This window comes from Hemiscyllium ocellatum, chromosome 14, assembly GCF_020745735.1.
Source record: "Hemiscyllium ocellatum isolate sHemOce1 chromosome 14, sHemOce1.pat.X.cur, whole genome shotgun sequence".
NCBI classification, from domain to species: domain Eukaryota; kingdom Metazoa; phylum Chordata; class Chondrichthyes; order Orectolobiformes; family Hemiscylliidae; genus Hemiscyllium; species Hemiscyllium ocellatum.
Window position 1 is genome coordinate 67,224,019 of NC_083414.1, and position 12,471 is coordinate 67,236,489.

The 12,471-nt window shown below is 42.6% G+C and overlaps 1 protein-coding gene across 1 annotated transcript in view; it reads left to right on the forward strand.

The window, feature by feature from the left end:
• Positions 1-12,471, forward strand: part of dnah1 (dynein, axonemal, heavy chain 1) — a 437,548-nt gene that overhangs the window by 329,370 nt on the left and 95,707 nt on the right. The window lies entirely within an intron of this gene.

A 12,471-nucleotide genomic window follows, 5' to 3' on the forward strand; every position in this document is an offset into this window, starting at 1 on the left:
GATATGTGCCTCGATACTTCTACTGTACCTAAGATGGCGCCATTAAAGGCAGCCATTGTAAAAACTTTTCACTCAACTCCTGTACTTCTATTTTATGGTCTAAGGCATGCAGGAAAATCTTTATAAATCACCTGATGTTATTGGTGCTTCACAACAATTAGTAGAATTGATTTGTACTGTTGATTGTAAGGCTCAAGATTGCTTATGGCCAGGATTTTTAGTCCACATGGTATTTCAGAGCATGAGATCCATATAAGAATGATGTGATGTCTCTCACCTATTCTTTATGAGTGTCTGTTTAATGGCGTTGCAGTCAAAGGTCTTCTCTTGCCCGCAAGCAGAGCCTGCACCCTCAGAGAAAGAAAAACACACTCCCAGGGACAAGAACTAAACGCTGGTACAACCAGTGACACCCACATTCCATGAGTAATAAAAATAACTCTACACACTCAGCCCTGCTGTTAATTACTTTTCAGTTTGCTTGTGCACTTACAATTTGTTTGAAGATGGAAGGAAACACAGATAATGCTTCACAGGATAATTAGCAGGCTCAGCTGCTCCATCTAGCTGACCCCTTGCCACCAAAACGTCTACCCTGTCCTCTCTGTCAATCTTCTTGATTTTGATCTTCCCATGTTAGCTCCAAACTCTTTTTTTAATTAACTGTGATTTATCTCCTCAATTTGTCCCTGCCCCAGACATAGTTTAATGATGCCAAACATATTGATGCACCATTCTCCCAAAGAACCTAGGGCAGTGATCATCAATGAAATTTAATCCGGCTCACAAAAGTACTCTTTGCAGTCTCTACTGTATTATCTCCTACTGTTATATATAGTCCACTTCATAACTATTATCCCCTTTGCAATCCAGCACACTCTCTCCAATCCACGCAATTGATTGAGCCAGCGTCCCCACCACAGAACTGGCATCTAAGCACCTTTCTTGACTTTTAGTGAACAGGGGTTATGTCCCCTCCCACGCCCTTACCCATCTACTCAGACAGCCAGCCCCAACTGACGAGAGACCGATCCTAGCTAACCTCTGTGCAACTCCCAGCCTGTAATAATATGGACCATCTAACTCTTATTGGCCCAAATACCCAAATTATTGCGTTCAAGACTCTAGATTGATTTGGGATATTGAGCTGAATTAAGATGCCCCCCACCAACTCCCCAGCCCCCGATTTGACTGAGGACTCCTACCTTTAGACTTTGAAATACAGATCATTCTGCTATGACACACATTTCGTCAATGTGAATTCGCTGCAAAATGATTAACGAAATGGGGATGCTGTTTTTAAACAGCGAACTTTTTAAAACGGGTGTTGGCTGTAATGTGATTACACCACCAACACTTTAACTGCTGTTTCCAAAATGCAATTTTTCCATAACACAGGGTTGGACAAGAATGCAACTATCGCATTATAGAAGAACTGACTGTAGGGTCATATGGTTGAAGCACAGTCAGTCAGTGTGTTTGCCACACAAGCTGCCAGCATATGCTGCAGCTGTGACATTGACATACCATCAAAGCACAACAATATGTCCACCCTCTTATATGACCACTGCTGGTAAACATAATAGGCAGTCTGGCTTTGTGTCCACACCAAAAGCACTCTTCGGGGGGGTTTAAACTAATTTGGCAGGGGGATGAGATCCGGACTTGTAGTCCAGCAAGTAAGCTAGCTGTTTGTCAGGATGTCCAAGAATGTAGGGAGGCTGTGGAGAAGGTAGCACTGACAAGGAATACTTGCGGACATAGAGATGGGCTCAAGTGCGTATACTTCAACGCAAGGAGTATCAGAAATAAGGTGGGTGAACTTAAGGCGTGGATCGGTACCTGGGACTACGATGTTGTGGCCATCACGGAAACGTGGATAGATGAGGGACAGGAATGGTTGTTGGAGGTTCCTGGTTACAGATGTTTCAGTAAGATTAGGGAGGGTGGTAAAAAAGAAGGGGGTTGGCATTGCTAATTAGAAATGGTATAACGGCTGCAGAAAGGAAGTTTGAGGGGGATCTGCCTTTGGAGGTAGTATGGGCTGAAGTCAGAAATAGGAAAGGTGCAGTCACCTTGTTGGGTGTTTACTATAGGCCCCCCAATAGCAGCAGAGATGTGGAGAAACAGATTGGGAAACAGATTTTGGAAAGGTGCAGAAGTCACAGGGTCGTAGTCATGGGCGACTTCAACTTCCCAAATATTGATTGGAAGCTCTTTAGATCAAGTAGATTGGATGGGGCGGTGTTTGTGCAGTGTGTCCAGGAAGCTTTTCTAACTCAGTATGTAGATTGTCCAACCAGAGGGGAGGCCATATTGGATTTGGTACTCAGCAATGAACCGGGACAAGTGATGGGCTTGTTAGTGGGTGAACATTTTGGTGATGGTGACCACAATTCTGTGACTTTCACCTTGGTTATGGAGAGAGATAGGTGCGCACAACAGGGTAGATTTTACAATTGGGGGAAGGGAAATTACGATGCTGTAAGACAGGATTTGAGGAGCATAAGTTGGGAGCATAGCCTGTGAGGGAAGGATGTGGTGGAAATGTGGAACTTTTTCAAGGAACAGATACGACGTGTCCTTGATATGTATGTACCTATCAGGCAGGAAAGAAATGGTCGTGTGAGGGAGCCTTGGTTGACGAGGGAGGTTGAATGTCTAGTAAAGAGGAAGAAGGAGGCTTACATAAGGTTGAGGAAACAGGGTTCGGACAGGGCAGTGGAGGGATACAGGATAGCCAGAAGGGACCTGAAGAAAGGGATTATGAGAGCTAAGAGAGGGCATGAAAAAACCTTGGCGGATAGGATCAAGGATAACCCCAAGGCATTTTATGCGTATGTGAGAAACATGAGAATGACGAGAACGAGGGTAGGTCCGATCAAAGACAGTTGTGGGAGATTGTGTATTGAGTCGGAAGAGATAGGAGAGGTCTTGAATGAGTACTTTTCTTCAGTATTTACGAACGAGAGGGACCGTATTGTTGAAGAGGAGAATGTGAAACGGACTGGTAAGCTAGAAGAGATACTTGTTAGGAAGGAAGATGTGTTGGACATTTTGAGCAACTTGAGGATAGACAAGTCCCCCGGGCCTGACGGGATATATCCTAGGATTATGTGGGAAGCAAGAGAGGAAATTGCAGTACCGTTGGCAATGATCTTTTCGTCTTCACTGTCAACGGGGGTGGTACCAGGGGACTGGAGAGTAGCGAATGTTGTGCCCCTGTTCAAAAAAGGGAATAGGGATAACCCCAGGAATTACAGGCCAGTTAGCCTTACTTCTGTGGTAGGCAAAGTAATGGAAAGGGTACTGAGGGATAGGATTTATGAGTATCTGGAAAGAAACTGCTTGATTAGGGACAGCCAGCACGGATTTGTGAAGGGTAGGTCTTGCCTTACAAGTCTTATTGAATTCTTTGAGGAGGTGACCAAGCATGTGGATGAGGGTAGAGCAATGGATGTAGTGTACATGGATTTTAGTAAGGCATTTGATAAGGTTCCCCATGGTAGGCTTATGCGGAAAGTCAGGGGGCATGGGATAGAGGGAAATTTGGCCAATTGGATAGAAAACTGGCTAACCGGTCGAAGTCAGAGAGTGGTGGTAGATGGTAAATATTCAGCCTGGAGCCCAGTTACAAGTGGAGTTCCGCAGGGATCAGTTCTGGGTCCTCTGCTGTTTGTAATTTTTATTAATGACTTGGAAGAGGGAGTCAAAGGGTGGGTCAGTAAATTTGCAGATGATACGAAGATTGGTGGAGTTGTGGACAGTGAGGAGGGCTGTTGTCGGCTGCAAAGGGACTTAGATATGATGCAGAGCTGGGCTGAGGAGTGGCAGATGGAGTTCAACCCTGCCAAGTGTGAGATTGTCCATTCTGGAAGAACAAATAAGAATGCAGAATACAGGGTTAACGGTAGGGTTCTGAGTCAGGTGGAGGAACAGAGGGATCTTGGGGTCTATGTACATAGATCTTTGAAAGTTGCCACTCAGGTGGATAGAGCTTGTAAGAAGGCCTATGGTGTATTAGCGTTCATTAGCAGAGGGATTGAATTCAAGAGTCGTGAAGTGATGTTGCAGCTGTACAGGACTTTGGTTAGGCCACATTTGGAGTACTGTGTGCAGTTCTGGTCGTCTCACTTTAGGAAAGATGTGGAAGTTTTGGAGAGGGTGCAGAGAAGATTTACCAGGATGTTGCCTGGAATGGAGAATAGGTCGTACGAGGATAGGTTGAGAGTTCTCGGCCTTTTCTCCTTGGAACGGCGAAGGATGAGGGGTGACTTGATAGAGGTTTATAAGATGATCAGAGGAATAGATAGAGTAGACAGTCAGAAACTTTTTCCCCGGGTACAACATAGTGTTACAAGGGGACATAAATTTAATGTGAAGGGTGGAAGATATAGGGGAGATGTCAGGGGTGGGTTCTTTACCCAGAGAGTGGTGGGGGCATGGAATGCGCTGCCTGTGGGAGTGGTAGAGTCAGAATCATTGGCGACCTTTAAGCGGCAATTGGATAGGTACATGGCTGGGTGCTTAATCTAGGATAGATGTTCGGCACAACATCGTGGGCCGAAGGGCCTGTTCTGTGCTGTATTGTTCTATGTTCTATGTTCTATGTTCTATATGGCAAGACAAAATTGCTGTGAACATGTAAGTTCTGAATGAATTGATCTTGATTTGATTTATTACTGTCACATGTATCCAAGGATAAAAAAATGTTGTCTTCCATGCTTTGCAGGCAGAATATGAGGGGCAAAGTGCAAAAAGGCAACGCAAAGATGCTGTGAGCATCCAATAGACACAAAGTGATTGAATGCTAATAAAGAAAGCTAAGAGCTCTGAGGTGTACCCAGCTCCAGTCCATGAGATGAATGTCTTTCTATGTATACAAAGTGGCCTAGCAGCAGCAGGAACAAGAGCAGCAGCATTATAATGCAAGATGTTGGTGCACTCCAAAGTACAGTCTTGGAGTAAATGTATTTGAGTGGCTTTGATATGTGTCATGTTGATGTGGTGAAGCTGCTACTTGTCTGATGCCAACCTTTGAGGGCAGGGGTGCAGGATATTTCCCATGGAGCATACTCAGAGATATTGGAACCAACTAGCGTCAAAAACATACAGCACAGAAACAGATCCTTCAGTCCAACACATTTTTTTTTTGTAGATATTTTTATTGAAATTTAACATTTTTACAAATTTACAAAAATAAACAAAACTCTCAAATACAAACATTGATGTACAATTAAATCATATATACAATAGTCATAATTTGACAAAGAAAAGAGAAAGAAAGAAAACAAAAAAAGAAAAAAAGAAACGAAAAAAGAAAGAAAAAAAAACTCAACTTTCTACTAATCTAACCTATAACTAACCAGAGTGTATACCTAAGTCTCTTACATGCTCGGAATGTATAAACATCAAATATAATAAACCCGTATTCGCGCAGGATTCCTCTCCCAAGGGGCCCCGGAGCAGCCTGGTCTGAAATCTTCACTAAATAAAAGCCCTTGTTAGGATAGCCGAAATATCTGCATTTATATAATTCAAAAAGGGCTGCCATATTTTATAAAATAATTCAGTCTTTCAGTGCACCATATTTGTGAGGAAGTCAAGGGGGATATATTCCATAATTAATCTGTGCCAATTTGAAAGTCCAGGGGGGCCCTCAGCCACCCAGTTCACCAAAATATTTTTCCTTGCACAGAAAGAGAGAATAGAAAATAGTCTCTTCCCATGCATATCCAGAGATGAGAGGTTCGAAAAGCCCAAAAGGAGAGATACAGGGTCCACCCTAATTTCCATTCTTAAAATTTCTGTCAGGGTATTTGCCACTTTAGTCCAGTATCTGCGGATTTTCTGACAAGTCCACAGACAATGTGCAAGAGTACCCACCTCTATTTTGCATTTGGGACACATTGGAGATGCTCCTGCCTTAAATTTTGCCAGTCGAGCCGGAGCTATATGGGCCCTATGAAGTATCTTTAGTTGGATAGCCTGAGTTCTGTTACAGATAGCAATTCTTCTAGCATTTTCCCAAATGTCATTCCACATATCCTCAGAGATTTCTAGCCCCAAGTCCTGCTCCCATGTTTTAAGCAGGTCATCCATGTCTCCTGAGACTCCATCATGTAGCAAATGGTATATAGTACTAACGGGGGATGCCCCCGCTGGTCGTAAGACATTACATTCTCTGTCTGATTTATAAAGACTATCTATTAATGTAGTCTTCCTCTGTATATAATCTCGAACTTGGAAGTATCGAAAGAGATCCCCATTAGGTATTCCGAATTTCAGACGCAGCTGCTCAAAGGACATCAGGATCCCATCTTTAAATAGGTCCCCTAAGCATGAGATGCCCCTGGATCTCCAGAGTTTAAAGGTGGCATCTGTAATCCCCGGTTGGAATCCCCATGCCTACTATTGGTGCATGGGGGGATGTTTTATGTGAGTTACCCTCATTTTGCCGCATTATATTCCAGGCCTTAATTGTGTTTAATATTATGGGATTTTTACAGTGGTCTGTAATGATTTTCCTCTTATCTGAAAATAAAAGGTTAATAAGTGGGTATTTTACTTGGGAGGCTTCGATATCCAGCCAAATTGATTGTGGATCAGATGAAACCCAATCAGCTATGTAACTTAGTAGGGAGCTTAACTGATATTTCCTAAAGTCTGGAAAGTCCAGTCCTCCCCTTGCCTGTGGAAGCTGTAGCTTCTTCAGCTTAATAAGGGGCCGTCTATGGTTCCAAATAAAGGAGCCCAACCAGCCATATAATTTACGTAGGGCTAGCCTTGGCAGCATCAGCGGGAGCATTCTCATAGGATATAAGAGACGGGGCAGAACATTCATTTTAATTAATGCTATTCTCCCTAGCCAGGAAGTCGGAAGGTCTCTCCATCGCTGGAGGTCCTGCCTTATCCTTTCCATTAATTGTACAAAATTAGCCCTATACAGCTGATCAAATACTGGCGTGATAAAAATACCTAAATATAAGAAGCCCTCCAGGGACCAACGGAAGGGAAAAGGGGATCCGTCCATTAAGTGGGGTATCATAGCCAGACCACCCATTGGCATGGCTTCCGATTTTGAAAAATTAATTTTATAGCCTGAGAATGCACTAAATGTATTAATAACTTGAATTAGACGAGGCACTGACATTAAAGGATTACTGAGGAATAAGAGAACGTCATCTGCATAGAGGGTAATTTTGTGTTTACCTGTACCAATCCTCGGGGCCGTTATATTAGGATCAGTCCGGATGGCTTCTGCTAATGGTTCGATTATCAGTGTAAACAACAATGGTGAGAGAGGACATCCTTGACGGCAGCCCCTACCCACACTGAAGCCATCCGATCTTAACCCATTAGTAATAACAGCTGCTTTGGGGTCATTATACAATGTTGAAACCCATTTGGTAAACACCTGTCCAACGCCAAACCTTTCCAATGTGTAAAATAAATATGACCATTCAACCCTATCAAATGCCTTTTCCGCATCCAATGAAATTACTACTCCTGGTATCTTTCCCTGATGACAGGCTTGGATCATATTCAAGACCCTTCTGATATTATTGGATGATCTGCGGCCCTTAATAAATCCCGTCTGGTCCTCCTTTATAATATATGGCAGTACCCTTTCTAGTCTTAGTGCTAACATTTTTGAGAGAATTTTAAAGTCTACATTTAGTAAGGATATTGGTCTGTAAGATGCACAATCTTCTGGGTCTTTTCCTTTTTTGAGGATAAGAGAAATATTTGCTTCTTTCAGCGTGGGCGGGAGACAGACCTGACTATGCGCAAAATTATACATATCCATAAGTGGGTCAACCAATATTCCTGTAAATTCTTTATAGAATTCAGCTTGAAAACCATCCGGGCCCGGTGCTTTTCCGCTCTGAAATTGCCTAATTGCCTCAAGTATTTCTTGGACTGTTAAAGGGGTATTTAGGGCCAACACCTGTTCCGGAGTCAGGCTCGGGAAGGTCAAATTTTTAAAAAATGACTGCATCCTCCTAATCCTATCTTCACAATCCTGCGATCTATATAGTTCAGAATAAAATTCTTTAAAGGTCGCATTGATCTTTTTATGATCATGAGTCAGGGTACCTGTACTTTCCTTGATGGTCGGAATAGTTTGAGGGGCTTTCTTTTTCTTTGCAAGAAATGCTAAGTATCTACCCGGTTTGTCGCCATATTCATATAATCTTTGTTTGGCAAATAATATTTCCCTTTTAGCCGTTTGAGTAAGCGCGGTGTTTAAAGCTGTCCTAAGAGCTGTAATCCTCTGCAATTTTGTGATAGAAGGTCTATCACCGTATGCTGTTTCGGCTGCTTTTAGGCGAGCTTCGAGCAGACGCTGTCGCTCTCCCTTCATTTTCCTCTGGGTCGCTGAATAGGAGATGATCAAACCTCGTGCATAAGCTTTGATGGTCTCCCACATCATTGACGGATTGCTAGCCGTACCAGTATTAATTTCTAAAAAAGTTTTAAGTTCTTGGGAGAAGTACTTTAAAAATTTGCTATCTTTTATCAGGAAGGGGTCCATACGCCAATGCCGAGCAGATGTCCCATTGTTCTTTACCTTAGTTTCCATGTATACAGCGGCATGGTCAGAGATTGCTATAGTACCTATTTTACAGGTTGCTATAGAGTTTAGAAAAATCGATGGGGCAAAAAACATATCAATTCTTGTGTGACATTTATGTGGATTAGAGTAGAAAGAAAAATCTCTACCCTGTGGATGGAGACATCTCCACACATCTACCAATCCTAATTCTTTATTCAGGTCCGCCAGTTGTCTAGATCTGGGAGATACTCCAGCGGCACTCTTGGGAATCCTGTCTATTTCCGGATCCATAATACAATTAAAGTCTCCCCCTATAATTGTATGACGGGCACCAAAGGCCATCAGTTTTGAAAAAGCTTCCGTTATGAATTTAAAGGGGTGTGCCGGGGGGCAGTATACATTTAAGATCCCATATTCCTCTCCATTTATGAGGGCTTTAATCAAAATATATCGTCCAGATTCGTCTTTTATCTGATTTAGAATTTTCAAAGGGAAGTTCTTCCGGACAAGGATAACGACTCCCCTGCTTTTTGAATTAAAAGAGGAAAAAAAGGCCTGATCAAATCCGCCCTGTCGTAATTTTAAGTGTTCTTTATCCGACAGGTGTGTCTCCTGTAGGAGAGCTATATCAACTCTCTCCTTCTTAAGATTTGATAATATTTTCTTCCTTTTAACTGGCGAATTACTCCCCCTGACATTCCAGGTGCACCACTTAACCGACTGTTCAGCCATAATCATCTGGACAGATCCGAGACCCCTCGGGAGGGGAAACCCTATCTAGAACATCCCGAGCATGGAGCATACAAGATTTACAAAAGTAAAGATTCTCTGATACACTCAAAACAATATAACAAAAAACTCTTTCTAAGTATAAAAAATATAAAACATTCCGAATTGGAGATTTTCTCCCTTGTTCCCAGGGAGCGTCACTTCCTCTCCCACAGTCCATCTTACCCTCTTCCAACCAGTGCCCCACCCTTGACCCAGGTGTTCCTCAATAAAATGAGGAGAATTCAAATATAATATAAAGCTAGAGTTAACAGTGAACACCCCACCCCCACCCACACCCACATCTAAATATATTTGGGAATATTAATACCATATATAACTATAAGATTACAATCTCAACATGTAATACTTAAATATAATACCACAAAATAACAGGGGAAAGAAAAACAACCCCGCTCCTAAAAACAGAAGTAAAATAGAATAAGGTAACCACCTCTCCCCATCAACATTAACCAAACGCCCCAACATATATATATATATACATACACACATAGGGGGAAAGATAAGAAAAGATGAAGGGATGTAAACCAAAATAATGGGAAAGGCAGACCAGCGTCCACAACCTCTTACAGTTTATTTAAGAGAGTCCAAGAATTCCTTAGCCTTCTCCGGTGATCCGAAGTTATATATGGATCCTTCGTGGCTAAGGCGTAGCGTCGCTGGATATCGTAAGGAGTACTGGATATTTAAGTCCCTTAAACGCTTCTTCGCCTCATCGAATGCCTTCCTCTTTCGGACCAAAGCTGGGGAGAAGTCCTGGAACAGCATGATCCTGGATCCTTTGTGGGTCATAGCTTGGGGATCTTTTCCCAGATTTCTTGAGGCTTCCAGGAGCATCTGCCTCTCCCTATAGCTCTGCAGCTGGAACAAGACCGGGCGTGGGCGCTGGGTTGAGCCGGGCCCACGTACTGTGACCCGGTAGGCCCATTCTATCCTTACCTGGCCTGATCCATTATGCAGATTTAAAAGTTGTGGCAGCCAATGCTCTAAGAATGCTGTCAGCTGGCCTCCCTCTTCCTGCTCGGGAAGGCCCACCAACCGAATATTTTTTCTACGACATTGATTTTCGAGGTCATCAATGTGGTTTTCTAGGTTCTGGACTTGATTTTATCCCAGTCTCTGAGGCTGTGGCCTTAGACTCCACCTCTCTGACTCGGCACTCCAATTCCTGAATGTCTCTGCCCTGCTTCTGCAGCTCGGCTGATAGTGCTTCTCTGCTCTGCCGAGACTCATCGATAAAAGCATCAATCTTCGCCTCCCACCTGGCAAACATCTCCTCAAAGCTCATCTTCATTGGTAAATCTCCTGAAGCAGCTGAAGACACCTTTGTTGCAGCTGAAGAGGGAGAGGGTGGGGGAGGGGCCCCTGCTGTCTTAGAGCCGCCTGTTCCCTTCCCTTTACTCATTTTCCAGCTAGTATTAGACTATTTAAATGTACTACTAGGTAACTATTTAAGGTTAACAACTATTATAAATGGTTTAGTGAGTGTGGTGGGGGTGGATAGCCCACTTTTCCCAAGTTTTGGGTAGAGCACTGTGGACTCAGTCTTGCTGGGTCGCCGCCATCTTGGATCCCCCCAGTCCAACACATTTAAGCTGACCAAATTTTCCAAACTAAACTAGGAGAAAGTGAAGCTAATCCTATTTGTCTCAGTTTGGCCCATATCCCTCCAAATCTTTCTTCTTCATGTACCTGTACAAATGTCTTTTAAATGTTGTAACTTACATGCATCTACCACTTCTCTGACAGGTTATTCCACATACAAATGGCCCTCTGCATGAAAACGTTGTCCCTTGGTCCATTATAAATCTTTCTCCTCTCACCATAAAAATATGCCCTCTAGTTTTGAACTTACCCACCCTAGGGAAAAGATCTTTGAGGCATTTGGATGGGTATATGAATAGGAAGGGTTTGGAGGGATATGGGCCGGGTGCCGGCTGGTGGGTCTAGATTGGGTTGGGATATCTGGTTGGCATGGACGTGTTGGACCGAAGGGTCTGTTTCCATGCTGTACATCTCTATGACTCTATTCACCTTACCTATGCCCCCCATGATTTTATGAACCTCTATAAGGTCACCCTTCAACCTCCTATGCTCGAGTGAAAAATGGCCTAAACTAACCAGCCTCTCCTTGTATCTCAAACCTTCTAGTCTAAGTAACACTCTTGTAAATATTTTCTGCACTATTTCCAATTTAATAATATCCTTCCTATAGCAGGGCAACCAGAACTACACAGTACTCCAAATGTGACCTCACCAATATCCTGTACAAATGCAATATGGTGTCCCAATTCCTATACTCAGTGGTCTGAGCACTGAAATCAAGTGTGCCAAATGTCTTCTATACCACCCTTCTACATAAGATGCAACTTTCAAGGAAAGGTTCATCATGATATTAATCAATATACCATGATAATAATGAAGAAACTAGCCAAATGAAGGACAGAAGAGCAAGATATGAGTTGGAGCTCCCAAGTACCCACTCTGACTTTCATGTCAGGAATTGTCATTATCTAGTTTCTGCCCACTGTGTTTGCAAAGAGCTAACTCCAGATAAATGAGGTGAGATTATGTACTAATAAGATGCAAATGCGTGTAGTTAGGCCTCTCATGCTATCGAGTGAGGTTCCTGTCTTACCATTTTTACCTGTCTTTCCTTGGGTGGAAAAGTTGATTTTCTTTTGATAAGGACAACTCAATTGTATTCCTAGGATTGCTGAAATATTAATGGAAGAACATTAATACAAATGCACTGTGTCAAAACCATTATTATTTATCAAACCACTATCACTTCTCAAAATATTTCATGAAAGTTTTGTTGAATTATGGAAAACACAGTGATATGCTTTTTCTCCTCCAGATATCTTAGTTGTATTGAATGAAGTCTCATCAATTGAGAGCCTCTTGGTATCCCAGGATTTCAGAACTGGAATTCCTTCTCTCCCTCATTTGTTCCCTTTCTACTACATAGATTGGAATTAACATTCTTCATTTAACTTAGCTCTCCACTTACTGTTTTAAAGCTTGATGTTTGATTAACCAGGTTACTTTGTTTCCCAATTTGCTTTTTAAAAGAGGGACCATTTTCAACAGCTTACCATCCCTTCTTTAAGGAAGGGAAA